Source organism: Myotis brandtii, unplaced genomic scaffold (genome assembly GCF_000412655.1).
Source record: "Myotis brandtii unplaced genomic scaffold, ASM41265v1 scaffold100, whole genome shotgun sequence".
Taxonomy (NCBI): domain Eukaryota; kingdom Metazoa; phylum Chordata; class Mammalia; order Chiroptera; family Vespertilionidae; genus Myotis; species Myotis brandtii.
In genome coordinates, this window is record NW_005353326.1 from 840,696 (window position 1) to 859,030 (window position 18,335).

At 44.6% G+C, this 18,335-nt stretch overlaps 1 long non-coding RNA gene across 1 annotated transcript in view; it reads right to left on the reverse strand.

Annotated features, from left to right (window-relative positions):
* Nucleotides 1-18,020, reverse strand: part of LOC106725053 — a 32,783-nt gene extending 14,763 nt beyond the window's left edge. The window contains exons 1-2 of the long non-coding RNA XR_001360920.1: nt 17,672-18,020; nt 16,627-16,723 (exon numbers count right to left, since the gene is read on the reverse strand). This is a non-coding gene — a long non-coding RNA (uncharacterized LOC106725053). The remainder of the gene's footprint in view (nt 1-16,626; nt 16,724-17,671) is intronic.
* Nucleotides 18,021-18,335: the final 315 nt, after the last annotated feature.

Below are 18,335 nucleotides of genomic sequence, written 5' to 3' on the forward strand. Positions count from 1 at the left end.
GCGGATGGAAATAGCTACATTTTCCATGTGTATGACCTTTGACCCGGCAACAAAAAGTGTACACCTATGGATGAGGACAGTAGGGGGGGTAAGGGCAGAGGGTGGGTTGGGAACTGGGTGGAGGGGAGCTATGGGGGGGAAAAAAGGGAACAACTGTAATAATCTGAACAATAAAGATTTATTAAAAATAAATAAATAAATAATAAATATAAGTTATTACTAAAAAATAATAATAATAATAAAAATAATAAAAAAATAAAATAAAAATATTATTCACCATGACCAAGTGGGATTATCCCAGGGATACGAGGCTGGTACTATATTCACAAAGTAATAAATGTGATATATCACATAAACAAAATGAAAGATAAAAACCATATATGCATATCAATAGGTGCAGAAAAAGCATTCGACAAAATCCAGCACCCGTTTTTGATCAAAAACTCTCAGCAAAGTGGGAATAGAGGGGTCATACCTCACCATATTTGACAAACCTATAGCCAACATTATACTCCATGTGCAAAAATTAAAAGTGTTTCCCTTAAGAACAGGAACAGGACAGGGATGTCTCTTTTATCACTCTTATTCAACACTAGAGGCCCCGTGCACAAAACTCGTGCACAGGTAGGGTCCCTAGGCCTGGCTGGCGATCAGGGCTGATCTGTGGGGCATCCAGCAGGGGAATTGGGGCCCCGGGCATCCAGCAGGGGAATTGGGGCCCCGGGCATCCAGCAGGGGAATTGGGGCCCCTGCTCGCACCCACCTTGGCCTGGCGCCACCCACTCACCTGCCCCACCATCCCATCGTGGTCCCACTTTCGCTGGGGCGCATCAGGGCCAGTAGTGCCTCCACTGCCGCCAGCTGCCAGGGCCGCATCGCTGACCCCCGCCATGTTCTGTGCCACCCCCTGGTGGTCAGCGCACATCTAACTCCCAGTGAGTCAAACTCCTGCCCGTGGGGACAATTTGCCTATTAGCCTTTTATTATATAGGATAGTACTGGAAGTCTTAGCCACAATAATCAGACAAGAAGAAAAAATAAAAGGCATCCATATTGGAAAGGAGGAAGTAAAACTGTCATTATTCACAGATGACATGATATTGTACATAGAAAACCCTAAAGACTCCACCCCAAAAAAAACCTGCTAGTTTAATAATGAATTCAGCAAAGTAGCAGGATATAAAATTATCCAGAAATCAATGACATTTTGTATATCTATAATGAATTCTCAAAAAGAGAAACTAAAAAAAAAAAATCCCATTTACCATTGCAACAACAACAAAAATAAGATACACTGGAATACACCAATACGTAAAAGACTTGTAAACGGAAAACTACAAGACATTGAAAAAAGAGATAGAGGAAGATATAAACAAGTGGAAGAATATACTATGTTCATGGATTGGGAGAATTAACATAACTAAAATGTCCATACAACTCAAATCAATCTATAAATTCAATGCAGTCCCTATCAAATTATCAATGGTATCTTTCAGAGATCTAGAACAAGTACTCCAAATTTTATATGGAACCAAAAATACCCCGAATAGCCGCAGCAATCTTGAGAAATAAGAACAAACCTGGAGGGATCACAATACCAGATATCAAACTATACTATAAAGCCATTGTAATCAAAACAGCCGGATACTGGCACAAGAACAGGCACATAGATCAATAGAACAGAACAGAGACCTCAGAAATTGACCCAAGCCATTATGCTCAATTAATATTTGACAAAGGAGATAAGAGCATACATGGAGTAAAGGCAATCACTTTAATAAATAGTGTTAGGGGGGAAATGGTGGCAAAGTAAATGGAAGCTACACTGACACTCTCCCAGGACCAAATTTGAAATACAACTAAAATAGAGTAAAAACATCCTGAAAAATCAACTGAAGAGAACCTTGATAATGAAGGATGGAAAGTGGAGATCATAAAGAGACTGGTAGGAAGGGCAGAGGCACAAAAGGGTTGGCCAGGCTCCCACAAATAGCAGCTGAAGGTCCGAAGGAATATCTCAGCTGTGGGAGGTTCCCACTGAAAACTCTGTGGTCTAAACCCCAAGCTGGGCTCCCTAACCCAGAGAACCAGAACTGATAAAGGTGCCCATATAACACCTGGCTGTGAAAAGCAGCAGGGTTGCTATCTGCTAGCCAGAGATGGTTGGAAATGCAGGCACCCTCTTAAAGGGCCAATGCCCAAAATTTTGTGTGCAGCCACTCACCTTGGGCTCCAGCAGAGGGAGGGCAGAGCAAACTGGAGCTGTGTGAAGAGAGTCCAGAGTTGGGGGCTTGGGGGTTGGAACTTAGAGGGCAACCACCCTGGTTTCCTGTGCTGAGTCATTCACTCATGCTGCAGACCTTTGCTATCCAGGTGGGATTTTGGGAGGGAGGGGGCGGGGGGGGGAGTGGCCACACCCATTGAAAGAACTCCTGCCTCACCCTGTGGTCAACAGCCTGAGAGTAATCAAGGCTGATAACAATCAGACAGCAGGCAGAGGTGGATCTCTGGAGGCTTTGAGTATTTGCCTGATCTCCTTCTGGACCTGGCAATAGGGAAAACAGATCCTTATGAACATCTTGATACTTTCCGAAGACATCTAGCCCCAGCAGAGGAGCTACAGACTATGGATTGCTGAAGCGCCAAACAGGGTACTCAGGGCCAATCAGAAACAATGTCTGACATAGTCCGCCACTAGAGATCAGGAGTCATAGTACATCTACCTATACATAAACACAAACACAAACAGGCAGCCCTAATGGGGAGACCAAAAAAAAAAAAGAAAAAAAAGAGAAAAGAACAAGAGAATTCATCAGAAGAGTAGATAAATGAAATGGCAATAACAAATTTATCAGATATAAAGTTCAGAATAATAATGGTAATGATGCTCAACAGCATGAGAAAATATATACTAACTATGAAAAAAGACCAGTCAGAAATAAAAAATGGCATAGCACTAATAAAGAACACATTGGGGGGAATATACTGAAGATTAGGGGAAGCTGAGGATTAGATCAGTGAATTAGAAGACTGGGGAGAAAAAATAATCAGAGAACCCAAAAAAATTTTTTTAAAAAGAAACAGGACAGCTTAAGGGAGCTGTGGGACATGAAACAACAATATTTGCATAAGAGTAGTGGCAGAAGGAGAAGAAAGCAAGCAAGGGATAGAGAATGTGTTTGAAGAAATAATGGCAGAAAACTTCCCTAACCTGGTGAAGGAAAAATTTACCCAAGTTCAGGAGGCACAGAGAGGCCCAAGCAAGAAGAACCCAAACAGGCCCACGCCCAGACACATCATAATTAAAATGCTATTGATTAAAAACAAAGAGAGAATCTTTAAGGCAGCAAGAGAAAAGCAATTTGTAACTTACAAAGGAGCTTTCATAAGTCTGACAGCTGATTTCTCATCAGGAACTCTATAGGCCAGAAGGGAATCGCATTAAGTACTCAAGGTAATGAATAGCAAGGATCTGAAACCAAGATTACTATATTCAGCAAACTATCCTTAAAAATAAATGGTGAAATAAAGAGCTTCCCAGACCAAAAAAAAAAAAAAAAAAAAAAAAAAAAGAAGGCTAAAGTTTATCACCACCAAACCAGCACAGCAAGAATTGCTAAAGGGACTACTATAATAAGATGAAATAGGGAGAGAAACATAGGCAGAATTAAAATGACAATACATAAGTACTTATCAATAATAACCTTAAATGTAAAAGTATTAAATGCTCCAATCAAAAGATATAGGGTAGCTGACTGGATACAAAGACATGACCCAATTAGATGCTGTCTACAACAGACCCACATCAGACCAAAAGACTCACACAGGATGAGAATGAAGGGATGGAAAAAAATTTTCCATGCAAATGGAAATGAAAAAAAACTGGGGTAGCAACACTCATATCTGACAACATAGACTTCAAAATGAAGGCAATCACAAGAGACAATAAAGGTCACTACATAATACTAAAGGGATTGATCCAACAAGAGGATATGACCCTGGTAAACATATATGCACCCAATATAGGAGCACCTAAATTTTTTTTTAAAACTTCTAGAGGACTTTAAGGGAGAGATCGACAGCAATACAGTCAGAGTAGGTGACTTTAACACCCCACTGACTTACTAGATTAACAAGGAAACAGTGACTCTAAAGGACACACTGGATCAAATAGATTTAATTGACATTTATAGAACATTTCACCCCAAAGCTGTGGAACATATATTCTTCTCAAGTGTACATGGATCATTCTCAAAGATAGACCACATGTTAGGACACAAAACAAGTCTTTAAAATTTCAAGAAGATTGAAATCATATCAAGCATCTTCTCAGATCACAATGGAATGAAATTAGAAATCAACTATAATAAAAACACCCCAAAACATTCAAACACATGGAGGCTAAAAAGCATGTTATTAAACAACGAATGGGTTACCAATGTGATCAAGAAAGAAATAAAAAAACTTCCTGGAAACAAATGACACACAACAACCCAAGATCTCTGGGACACAGCAAAAGCAGTCCTGAGAGGGAAGCTCATAGCACTACAGGCCTATCTCAAAAACCAAAAAAAAATTAATAATAAACTATCTAACCCTACAACTTAAAGAATTAGAAAGAGAACAACAAGAAAAGCCCAGAGTAAGTATAAGGAGGGAAATAATAAAGATTAGAGCAGAAATAAATGACATAGAGACTAAAAAAAAAAAACAATACAAAAGATCAATGAAACCAAGAGCTGATTCTTTGAAAGGATAAACAAGATTGATGAACCATTAGCCAGACTCATCAAGAAACTGAGAGAGATGACCCAAATAAATAAAATCAAAAAGGAAAGCGGAGAAATGACCACTGACACCACAGAAATACAATATAAGAAAATACTATGAACAACTATATGCCAACAAGCCAGACAATGTGGATGAAATGAACAAATTCTTAGAAAAATACAATCTCCCAAAACTGAATCAGGAAGAATCAGAAAACTTGATTAGCCAATAACAACTGATGAAATAGAAGCAGTCATCAAAATACTCTCAGCAAACAAAAGCCTGGGTCCGGACTGCTTCACTGGGGAATTTTACCAAACATACACAGAAGAACTAACACCTATACACATCAAAACATTCCAGTAAATCCAGGAGGAAGGAACACTTCCAAACTCTTTTTATGGATAAGAGGATAATTAGCATTATCCTAATTCCAACACCAGAGAAAGACACTACAAGGAAAGATAATTACCGGCCAAAATCCCTGATGAACATAGATACTAAAATCCTCAACAAAATATTAGCAAATCAGATCCAGCAATATATTGAAAAGATCATACACCATGACCAAGTAGGCTTTATACAAAGGATACAAGGCTGGTACAATATTCACAAATCAATAAACATGATACATCACATAAACAAACTGAAAGAGAAAATTCACATGATCATATCAATAGACAGAAAAAAAAATTTGACAAAATCCAACACCCATTTCTGATGAAAACTCTCAGCAAAGGGGGAATAGAGGGTCATATCTCAGCAAAATAAAGTGCATATATGACAAATCTACAGCCAACATCATATTCAATGGGCAAAAACTAAAACCATTTCCCCTAAGAACAGAAACAAGACAGGGATGTCCATTTTCACCACTCTTATTCAATATAGTCCTGGAAGTCCTAGCCATAGAAATCAGACAAGAAGAACAAATAAAAGGCATCCAAATTGGAAAGGAGGGAGTAAAACTCTCATTATTCGCAGATGACATGATATCTTATCTAATAAAAGAGAAACATGCAAATTGACCATACCTCCACTATGCTCACAAGCCACGCCCACCAGCCAATCAGGAGCGAGTATGCAAATAAACCCAACCAAGATGCTGGCGGCCATGGAGCTGGAGCGAACAAGAGGCTTGGGTTGCCCCTGGCAATGGAGGAAGCCAAGCTTCCCGCCTACCCTGGCCGGACCTGGGCTCTGCTCAAGGCTACAAAGTTTCAATTATAGAAGTATCAATTATAGAAGATAAATAAATCCCAGATACCTGCTTCCAGCCGCTCTGGCCTCCACTCAAGGAGGGTCTGGGAGCCTGGGTTGCCCGGGGCCGTGGCCAGCCTGCAAACAGCCATCAGTCCCTCACCCAGGCTGGCCAAGCACCCCAGTGGGGACCCCCTCCTGAAGGGAGTGTGGCCAGCCTGAAAACAGCCCTCAGCCCCTCACCCAGGCTGGCCAGGCACCCCAGCGGGGACCCCCACCCTGAAGGGGGTGTGGCCAGCCTGCAAACAGCCATCAGTCCCTCACCCAGGCTGGCCAAGCACCCCAGTGGGGAAAATCAGAAACGAAAATGGAGAAGTAACCTCTGACACTACAGAAATACATAGGATTGTTAAGAAAATACTATGAACAACTATATGCCTACAAACTGGACAATGTGGATGATATGGACAAATTCCTAGAAAAATATAATCTCCCAAAACTGAATCAAGAAGAATAAAAAAACCTGAATAGGCCAATAACAACTGATGAATAGAAGCAGTCATCAAAAAACTCCCAGCAAACAAAAGCCCTGATCCAGATGGCTTCAGAGAGGAGCTTTACCAAACTTTCAAAGAAGAACTAACAGCTATATCCTCAAACTATTCCAAAAATTCCAAGAGGAAGGAACACTTCCAAGCCCTTTTTATGAGGCCAGCATTATCCTAATTCCAAAACCAGAGAAATAGGCCAATATCCCTGATGAACATAGATGCTAAAATCTTAAATAAAATATTAGCAAATTGGATCCAGCAATATGTTAAAAAGATTATACACCATGACCAAGTGGGATTTACTCCAGGGATACAAGACTGGTCCAAGATTCACAAATCAATAAACGTGATCCATCACAACAACCTGAAATAGAAAAATCTCATGATCATATCAATAGATACAGAAAAAGCATTCGACAAAATACAACACCAATTTTTGATAAAAACTCTCAGCAAAGGGGGAATAGAGGGATCATATCTCAGCATAATAAAGGGCATATATGACAAACCTACAGCCAACATCATATCCAATGGGCAAAAACTAAAACCATTTCCCCTAAGAACAGGAACAAGACAGGGATGTTCGCTTTCACTGCTCTTATTCAACATAGTCCTGGAATTCCTAGCCACAGAAATAAGACAAGAAGAAGAAATAAAAGCATTCAAATTGGAAAGGAGGGAGTAAAACTCTCATTATTTGCAGATGACATGATATTGTACATAGAAAACTCTAAAGGCTCCACCAAAACATTACTAGATTTAATAAATGAATTTGGCAATGTAGCAGGATACATAATAAACATCCAGATATCAATGGCATTTTTATACTCCAATAATGAATTCTCAGAAAGAGACACTAAGCAAGTAATCCCATTTACCATTGCAACAAAAAAATTAAAACACTTAGGAATAGACTTAACCAAAGAGGTAAAACACTTGTACTCAGAAAACTACAGGACGTTGAAAAAAGAGATAGAGGAAGATATAAACAAGTGGAAGAATCCTATATAATAAAAGCCTAATATGCAAATTGACCAAGGAACGACTGGTGGAACAATGGGTTGCTATGATGTGCACTAACCACCAGGGGCCAGACACTCAATGCAGGAGCTGCCCTCAGTCTGCAGGCCCCAGGCCACCCAAGGCGGGTGCCAGCGGGGGTCCCCTGATCTCCTTGCCAAAGAAGGAGGCGACCGGCTGCAGCGGCAGGGGGATGGGGCCAGCGAGTGGGCGGGGGCCCCCTGATTGCCCCACTGGTCACCCACAGATCAGCCCTGATCACTGGTGTTATAGTAATCATTATGGTACTTAATGTTAGGACCTTAGAATGTAAGACTTAAAGCATGTAATTCTGTGTGGACTGTTATAGTAATTAATGTTAGATATAGGAATACTTGTGAGACCCAAGAATGCACCCTTGTAACCCCACTAGTACTGGTAAACAACCTATCTGATGGGAACGCCCAAAGCCTGTACACACCCATAGATTAGCAGACCCCGGGTGGATCCACACATGGCAGCCGCTGATAACACACACACCAACGAAGACCACGTCTACAGAGGGGTATAAAATCAGACAGTCTGATCGACCCAGCAGCTCATAGCTCTCCTGTCGCCAGAGTGTGAGGACCTGTGTGTGCTCACGTCTCAGTTCCCAGCACAAAACTCTGCCCAATTAACTGTCGATTGATGACGGAGCCAGCAGCCAACGGCGCCGTCTACCCCTGTGTGTGTGTCAGCGAGCATCGCCGGGTGGATCCTTCCCAGCATCTGAGACCCATCAGGACCTGGTAAATAAACCCCCTGTGTGCTTGCATCTAACCTGTTTGTCTGTGTGTAATTTCTCCGGCTCGGCTCAGATCTCGGTGCTGTCTCTGTGAAAGTGCCTGACCAGAAGGTATTGGCACAAGCCTCAAGTGGATGGTCCAGACCACCTGTGCATGTCCCACTTATGAGCAGCACCTATATGGGAACCCCCCGCACCTCGATATAGGTGACGGTCCTTAAATATATAAGAAATAGAAGCTTATTTGGGACAACTGGCCAGGCCTAGGGACCCTACCTGTGCACAAATTTCATGCACCAGGCCTCCAGTATACCATGTTCATGGATTGGTAGAATTAACATCATTAAAATGTCCATACTACCCAAAGCAATCTGAAGATTCAATGCAATCTCTATTTAAATCCCAATGGCATATTTCACAGATCTAGAACAAATATTCCAAAAATTTATATGGAACTAAAAAAGACCCCGAATAGCCTCAGCAATCTTGAGAAAGAAGAACAAAGTTGGAGGGATCACAATACCAAATATCAAGTTATACTACAAAGCCATTGTAATCAAAACAGGCTGGTACTGGCACAAGAACTGGCATATATAGCAATGAAACAGAACAGAGATCTTAGAAATCGACCCAAGCCATTATGCTCTGTGGAGGGCCCCCTGCCAGGGAAGGCGCCATGGGCTTTCTTTTAAGTTCATGTTGACTGAACCTATAATGTAGGCACAGCCTTATCTTGGGGGCATATCTAACCAAGAGGTGAGAATGCCTCAGTTTGACTTTTCAAAGCCCAGGTTCTGGGGAATGGGTTTTTATTATGTAAATCCAGTCAAGCACCAGGAATGAATTCTATTTGGCCCACCCGGAGGTGACGATTTACAAAGAAGCTACAAGAATGCACACAATCCCCTTTTATTTACCCTTAGTAAAACTTCCTGATATTTGGCTACAAATAAAAATTGCTGCCCTGGCTCTGGGCTCTGTTCATCTGTCAGAGGGCAGCCGCCACACCTAGGCCCAGCTTTCCCTCTATTTCTGTCTCAGTCTCGTTCGTTTTCATTCTTCCTTAACCCTCGTCGCATTCTACTCAAGATTTCTTGAACCCCCTCGTTCTCTCTTTTGGCGCTGGCCGCGGGAAGAGAGAACACACCCCCATTATGCTCAATTAATATTTGACAAAGGAGTTAAGGGCATACATGGAGTCAAAACAATCTCTTCCATAAATGGTGCTGGGATAATTGGACAGATACTTGCAAAGAAGTGAAACCAGACCACCAACTTACACCATACACAAGAATAAGTTAAAAATGGATAAAAGACTTAAATGTAAGTTGTGGAATCATAAAAATCATAGAAGAATCCATAGGCATCAAAAATCTCAGACATCTCTCATAGCAATATATTTATGGATACATCTCCTAGGGCTAAGGAAACTAAGGAGAAAATAAACAAATGGGACTACATCAAAATAAAATGTTTCTGCGCAGCAAAAGAAACCATCAGCAAAATGAAAAGGGAGTCCACTGTATGGGAGAACATATTTGGCAATGATACATCTGATAAAGGTCTTTTGAAATATATTTTTATTTATTTCAGAGCAGAAGGGAGAGGGAGAGAGAGAGAAACATCAATGATGAGAGAGAATCATTGATTAGCTGCCTCCTGCACGCCCCCTTCTGGAATCAAGCCCGAATCCCGTGCATGTGCCCTTGACCAGAATCGAACCCATGACCCTTCAGTCCGCAGGCCGACACTCTATCCACTGAGTCAAACCAGCTAGGGCTGATGAAGCTTTAATACCCAAAATATATAAGGAACTCATACAACTTAACAAAAGGAAGACAAACAATCCAATTAAAAAACGGGCAAAGGACCTAAATAGACACTTCTCCAAAGTGGACATACAGATGGCCAAGAGACATATGAAAAAATGTTCAAAGTCACTGATCCTCAGAGAGATGTAAATTAAAACAACAATGAGGTATCACCTCACACCTGTCAGAATGGCTACCATCAACAAATCAACAATGACAAGTGCTGGTCAGGATCTGGAGAAAAGGGAATCCTAGTACACTGCTGGTGGGGATGCTGACTGGTGCAGCCATTATGGAAAACAGTATGGAGTCTCCTCAAAAATTTAATATAAAACTGCCATTTGACCCAGTGATCCCACTTCTAGGAATATATCCTAAGAAATCTGAAACACCAGTCAGAAAGAATGTATGCATCTATATGTTCCTAGCAGTACAATTTACAATAGCCAAGATCTGGAAACAGCCCAAGTGCCCATCAGTAGATGAGTGGATAAAAAAAAGTTGTGGAATATTTATACAACGGAATATTTACATTATGCAGCAATAATAAGGAAGGATCTCTTGCCCTTTGAGACAGCATAGAGCAGTGGTTCTCAACCTTGGCTGCACATTAGAATCACCTGGGAATCTTTTTAAAATCCTGATTTCTGGGCCTTATCCTCCGGAAGTTCTGTTTCTTTGTTATGGGGTGGGGCCACAACATTAGTAACAAAGAAACAGAATTTCCGAAGGATGAGGCCCAGAAATCAGGATTTTAAAAAGATTCCCAGGTGATTCTAATGTGCAGCCAAGGTTGAGAACCACTGGCACAGAGGGACCTGGAGAGTATCATGCTAAGCAAAATAAGCCAGTCAGAGAAAGATAAGTATCACCTGATCTCACTCATATGTAGAATCTAATGAACAAAATAAACCGATAAACAAAATAGATCTCCAAAGACATAGAAGCATGGAACAGACTGATGAATCTCAGAGGGAATGGGGTGGAGAGGGGGTCAAGAAGAAATTAAACAGAGAATTTATATGCACATATTCATAACTCATGGACACAGACAATAATGCAGAGCAGATCTGGGACAGGGATGGGGTGGGGGAGAGAGGGTCAATGGGGGAAAAGAGGACATCTGTAATTCTTTCAACAATAAAGAAAATTTTTTAAAATAATAATAAAGTAAAAGGGGATTTATTATAATCTATATGCCAAAATAAACGGGACTACATCAAATTAACAAGTCAACAACCTCTACAAAATGAACAAATTCCTTGAAAGATATAAATATAAAAGCTCACTCAACAAAAATAAATAAGCAAAATAGCTCTAAATCTATTGAATAAATTGAATATAGTTATAAAACTTCTTGTAGAAACTTTTCTTCCTAAGAAAACTTTAGGCCCAGAAGGCTACATTGGTGAATTATACCAAACATTCAAGAAATAAATAATAATTCTTTACAAATTCTTCTAAAAAATTAAAGAGTTGGGAACATCTGAGTAATCCATGAGGCCAGAATTACCCTGATGCCAAAATCAGACAAAAATATTATTAAAAAAGAAAATACCAGACCAATATTCCTGTGAACAAATAGTTTTAACTAAGTATATCATATCCAATTCAACAATATATAAAGAAGACAGTACATCATAACCAAGAGGGATTTATCCCAGAATGTAGGGTTGGTTTGCTATTTGATCATCAATTAATATAATTCAATATATTAACTGACTAAATAATAAAAACTATAATTGTCTCAATAGATGCAGAAAAATCACTTTACAAATTCTGACAAAAACTCTCATCAAACTAGAAATACAGGGGAATTTCTTCAACCTGAGAGAGGGCTTATATGGAGAGCCTACCACTGGTAACATGCTTAAATGGAACACTGCATGCCTGTCCCCCAATATCAAGGACAAAGCAAGGATATCCACTCTTGTCCTGGAGCTTCTAGCCAATGCAATAAAGCAAGAAAAAGAAATGAAAGGTATCCAGAATTGAAAGATACAAAACTGTCACAATTGTCTATGTAGTAAATCCTATAGAATCTATAGGGGTGGGGAACTACTAGAACTAACAAATGAGTTTGGGAAGGCTATAAGATCAAGATACTAAAATGAATGATATTTTTACATTCTAACAGCAAATGATGGAACTTGAAATTGAAAGAAAAATACCATTTGAAATAGCACTTCACTTCCAGACTAAGAGGAAGAAGCTGGTCTAGGGGCAGATGGAAGATTTAAGAGAGAGAGGGATGGTCGCTGAGCCTGGAGAGAATGAAAACAAATGCTTTGCTAAACTTTCTGGACCAGCACGGCTGATGGAATATTCATCCTCTGAGACAGGAGAGATGGAGGCTCCACTGCAGGTTATAATGGGGAAGCTGATGACATCAATCTCCCTCAATGACATGAGAGAGGAGGGAGTATACTGGAATTACAGAAGGAAGTGAAAGAAGTTGCTGGAGGGGCACCAGATTGGGCTGTGGAGATGTGGGGAGATGGGGTTGCTGGGTAGGGAAGTCTTGTAAGCAGGTAGAAAAGCATGTCACCGACCAAGGGGTTGATGACCTTAGAGAAAACACATCATCAAGTGACATTTGGTGCCAGAGAGCAGCAAAAGAGGAAGGGAGTGGCCAGTGGAGACCTGGACAGCCTTAGGCCTCTGCCCCACCCTGCTTACATCCTCCCAGGATCAGGCTCCACCTGTCCTGGCTCACAGAGCCCAACATAGAGATGTGGGGAAGTAACACCCCAGCCTCCCACAACCTGTGGAGATGGAGACCAACAGACATATGTGTCTCCCACCATCACTGAGGAAGGCTCCAAAGGTGACACTTTAGGGTGTGGTATACTAAAGGAGAGAGAAGTCAGACCGTTAGCCAGGGTGACAGGGCAGTGAGAAGGATACCGCCAGGGAGCCACCTAGACTCTAAGCCTAACCCTCTGAACACTGGCCTCATGAATCTCACTCTCAACCCCTCTGGTCCTCAGCACCCATTCATGCCCTGAGGATGGTAACAGTGTGTCTCGAGTGATCTCAGGATCAAGTGAATTACCCAACACGAGTAAAGCAGACCCTCTGGGACTGTGGTCATCCTGTTACCAGGAAGAGAGGCCTCAGGAAGGTCAAGAGCTAAGGAGCGACTGAAGCTCCCTCCACCCATAGCAGAGCCCAGGTGGGCACTGCCTATAGGTTAGGGACCTCAATGTGGCCCCAGTGTCCTGTCCACTCTGCTGCCTCATTCCACAAGGTAGCAATGTTGACCCAAGAGTGGAACTTCCACAGGTGACCACTCAAACTAATGGCCCCATCTGGCCATCACAGCAAAACAGCACATTAGACAGAAGGCTAACACCTGCATTTTATAGATGAGTAAGGCCACAGAGCCAAGATTGCAAGGCCCCCTGGAAGCTGAGCCTCCAGAAAACTAATCTACAGTCCTAACCACTGTGATGAGAGTCCAGGATTCCAGAACTCCATGATGCTAATTTTTATCCTTAAATTCTGTTTTCTTCTACTGCTAATAGCTCTGAGAATCATAGATGCAGAGGTCTTATGGCTGCACCTTCTGGAGCAGGGAATGGGAGATCATGCAACAGAAAGCCACTTGAGCTAGGGTTGCACGCTGGGGATGCACACAGGAGTCTTGTTCCGGGGGTGCCATGGATGACAGCCTCCCACGTGACATCCAGAGGCACAGGCTAACGTGGAGGGTCTCTGGAGGGTGGGGTCCAGAAGCAGTGGTCTCACCCATTAACTCCTCAGTCTCTGCCACTCGCTCAGAGCCTACTTTCTCATACAAGGAGGAGCTGACCTAAGGGTCCAGTCATTGCCACAGGGTCTAGTCAGAGCATCCTATCAAAATCAAAATGGAGCTCCCAGGGGTAGTTAGAAATGGTGACTGCAAGAGGGGCATTTGCTGTGGGATATCTTGAGACAGGTGGACTAGTTCTCAGGAATGGAAAGGACCTCACTCTCTATCCACCAGGCAGCTCAGAAAGATGAGTGCACATGCCCCCACTGCACCCTTACATCCTGACCCTGGCTTTTCATGGCCTCATAAACTTCAAGTCCCACCTCTGGTATTCAGATTGTGGGAAACACCTAATCCACAGAGACTGAGACCCCATCCTGCCTCACTTCCCTCTGGGGATGTGAAGAACCTCTGCCCACTTGGAAACAGATGCTTCTGGGGTTCCAAGTGAGATCAGGGACCACAGCACTGGGCAGAGCCCAGAACCCAGAGCATGTGTTGTCACTGTCTCAAAGGGCTTGGAGAAGTCATCTGATCCAACAGCCTGCCTTTATAAGGAAAACCTTCTGGAGAGCCAAAAAAATTGACCAGGGCTAGAAAGGAGAGGCTCTTAAAACACAATATGCCCACAAACTAAGAAAAAAGGATATAGGCCAATGGAAAGATCCAGAAACACACAACCAGATTAGATGTGCAGCAGGGGTCTCCAAGAAGTGCATCTGAGATCAGGGGAGAGATGGGGAGGCAGAGCAGCTGAAATGGACCATGCATCTGGGGGCCACTCCCAGCTACTTCTGTTAGAGCCATGGTTTCCAAAATATGTGCCAAGGCACCCTGGGCCATTGCAGCAAATTCCTAGGGCACTGCACACTCACAGGAGACACAGCAATATTGTCATCTGCAGGAAATACACCTACTGGCTCTAGGGAGCTGTATTTTAGCTGGGATGGGCCATATTCCTTTGGAAGTTATCACATCTCTGTGAAGCTGGCTTTCTGGCTGATGCTGTGATTAAAAAAACACACACACACACACAAAAAAAAACATGTACCAATGAAAATCCACAAGGAACAGAAAATAAGGTTTTCTTGCCGACTGCGCGGGCACAGCTTCCCATTGGTAACTGCAGTTATGTGAGAATGAAATAAAAACAGTATTCTTTTAACTTATGTAATTTTTTTAAAAAGAACTACTCATTATTATGGTTTTTGGACCTAATGACTTGCTAAACAAAACTGTCAGGTATGGCCCAGCCAGTGTTGCTCAGTGGTTGTTGACCTACAAACCAGGAGATCACAGATTGATTTCTGGTCAGGGCACATGCCTGGGTTGCGGGCTCAATCCCCAGGGTGGGGTGTACAGGAGGCAGCTGATCAATGATTGTCTCTCATCATTGATGTTTCTATCTCCCTCTCCCTTTCTCTCTCTAAAATCAATAAAAAGATATATTTTTTTAAAAAACTGTCAGGTATGTCTTTTGGCCTGGGGCACTCTGAAAAGATGACTGAGCATAGACAGAAAGCCGAACCCTCTGCTGGGAATGCAAGGACCTCACCCCTGAGGAGCAGGTGCCCCAGAGTCAGTCTCTCTCTCTCTCTCTCTCTCTCTCTCTCTCTCTCTCTCACACACACACACACACACACACACACAGTAGGTGAGGAAAGCTTCCAGAAGGGGCAGGAAGAACACCCCTGCTTCTGATCTGAGACTCCCATCCTGTCTGCACTTGGTCCCTCTGAGGGCATAGCTATGGGCCCACATCCTTTCCTGCCTCCCCAACTTCTTTATGGAAAAGAAGGAAGTTAAGGATTAGGCAATTAGTGTCTGAAAGCCTGGCGTCCCCCTCCCCAATACAAGAAATGCCACTACAAAATTCCACCTGATACCTGCCATGAAGGATTTCAACACCACCAAAGATAGGGAGCTCAACACCTCAGATAGCAAATTGCCGTCCCATCTGGCCTGCCCCCACACCAGGTCCTCACCACCCCTGACCCCAGCAGGGGCCACCCAGAGGTCCTGGGACCAAACCTTCTTTCCCCTCAGGCCTATCTGGAAAGAAAGCAGCTCCCATGGGCCTCTTCCAGTCTACAGTGGTGCAAAAACAGGATCTTTCCTCAGGAGTCATCCACAAAGGGGAGATGGGATGTTGTGGGATCAGACCTGTGGCCCTGGGTAGGTCAGGGAAACTCCCTCGGGATGACAGCAGAGGGCGCTGCCAGGAAGGACTTCCCCTTCAGCAGCTTAGTTGAAAGGGAAGCTTAGTTGAGAGGGAAGTGGCCAGGGCCAGGCAAGCAGGGGCACAAGCAGACATGTGTGTGTGTGTGGGGGGGGGGGGGGGGGGGGTCTCTTCCAGTCAGGGTACAGAATTTCACCACCCAACTGTAGTGGAAACTTCCCTTTCCTGCACCTGTGTTCCTCTCCACATCAACCCCAGGATGGCCTCGCCCCATGCTCCTGGGCTTGCAGGAAACAGACTCAAGGGCTTCGACGGCTCCTAGAAAATGGGGTGAAGGAAGAGCTTCCCTGGCTGATGCTCTCTGGAAGGCTTGCTATGATGCGTGTCTTCAGGTAACTCTCCAGAACAGGGAGGCTTCGCCTGGGAGTGGCAGCGTTCACCTTTCACTCTCTCTTCCCTCCCCACCACCTCGCACCACAGATGACAAGGCCCAGGAAAGAGGAGAGCAGCAGGGGGAGCCTAGAGGGCCCAAGCAGGTGAGGGGCAGGATGGAGGACTGAAGAGGCAAGACCTACCTGCTCCATCCTGGTGGGATGGCCACCCCTGTGTATGGATCCACCCCTGTGTCTGGGAGCTCCTCGTTGAAGCTCTAATCCCAGGCAGGCCGAGCACCTGGGGAGGCAGGGGTAGGAGCTGCAGTGTGGCTCCCACCCCACCCCCACAGCCCAAGTCCCCAGTAATTTGATAATTGGGAGGAGTTTTCTCTGAGAGAGAGTGGAAGTCCGGAGGACAATCTAGCTCCCTCCTGCCCACCCATCTCATTCCAGAATCCCTTCTCCTTCCCTCAGTGGGTGGAGGGCATTTGTTGACTCAGTGGAGGGGTGTAGGGAGGAGCATGCGTAGACAAAACTGGATCCCAAAGCTGGTGAAGGGAAAAGAGCTTTCCTGGAAATACAAAGACTTTGCTCCACATTGGGAAAGGGCTCCTGATGCAAGTCACCAGGTGCCACGGGGCCGGCATCCACAGGCCCCAGGGCTCCCTTTGCAGATGAGCAGGCAGCATGCTGGGGGTGAAACCTGCCTCTGGGTCTCCAGCCCGTACTAAATCTGAAGGGACATCGAGCCACCCCTGAACTGGGGCCTCTCTGTGGGACCCCTCTATGGGGCCGACACATTCTGCAGACCACACTGTACAGTGTAACACAACTCAGAGTTGTCTGAGCAGTGGTCATAGGAAAAGCGGCATCATGGCAGAGCCCCGGCTTAGGCTTAGGATTTCTAGGCCCAGTTCTACTCCCCTCCCCCCAGGCCCCAAACAATGACACGAATTCCCGCTCTGCTCTCCTCACAGCATAATTGAAACCGACCAGTCTCCCATGGGCGCAAGCATCTCACCTGTTATTATCATGTGCACCAGGGAAAACTGGAGTGAGGGGTGACCTCTTCCCTCTCCTCCCCAAATAATAGCTCCTGTGTCTCCCTGGGCTACGGATGAATATGCAGACAGCCACACTATGGACTGCAAGCTGGAGAGCTAGAGAGCCACTCCGTGAGATCTTGGATAAGTCACTTTCCCTTTCTGGTCTCCCCCTCCCCCGTCAGCAGAACCATAAGGCTTACCTCCGTTGTCAGAAATCCCTTCTGGGCCCTGTCAGACCTGGTGATCCGAGGTCCCAGAGCTCAGGGCACAGCTGCTGCGATGCGCGCGCCACCTCAAAATACCAGGAGATTCTGCGTTCTGTTTCCTGGTGGGATGTGGGAAGAAAGTGGGGGCGTCACCACCTGTTTCTCAATCTTAACCTTCAGGTACGTGGTTGCACCCTGGACGCCCACTCAGCCGCTGTCCCCAGGGCCGCCGTTCCCAGCCCAGCCCAGCCCATCTCCGTCGGCTGAGCTGCTCCGGCAGCCTGGATCCCAGCGGACTAGCAAGGCGCGGCTTGTAGGGCCGGCCTCGGAAGAACTGGCAAAGAGATGGATGGAAGGGAGCGGCTGCCTGGCCACAAGGGGCAAGGGACAGAGCGCGAGACACAGCAGAAGCAGGAGCGAAAACAGCACAGCGCGTCTCAGGGTGAGCGCAGGGCGCGCAGGGCTCCAAACGCCAGGCGCGGCCCGGGAGCTCAAAGAGGATGATTGCCGACCACGCCGTCCAGGTGGGTCGGCAGGCGGTAGTTCCCTCCCCATCATCCCTCCCACCCCCCGCATCTGACAGCAATTCCTGAACACTGGGTGCATCCAGCGCACCCTGCGCATCCCGCGGCCGCGGGAGGGGCCATCGCCTTCGTAG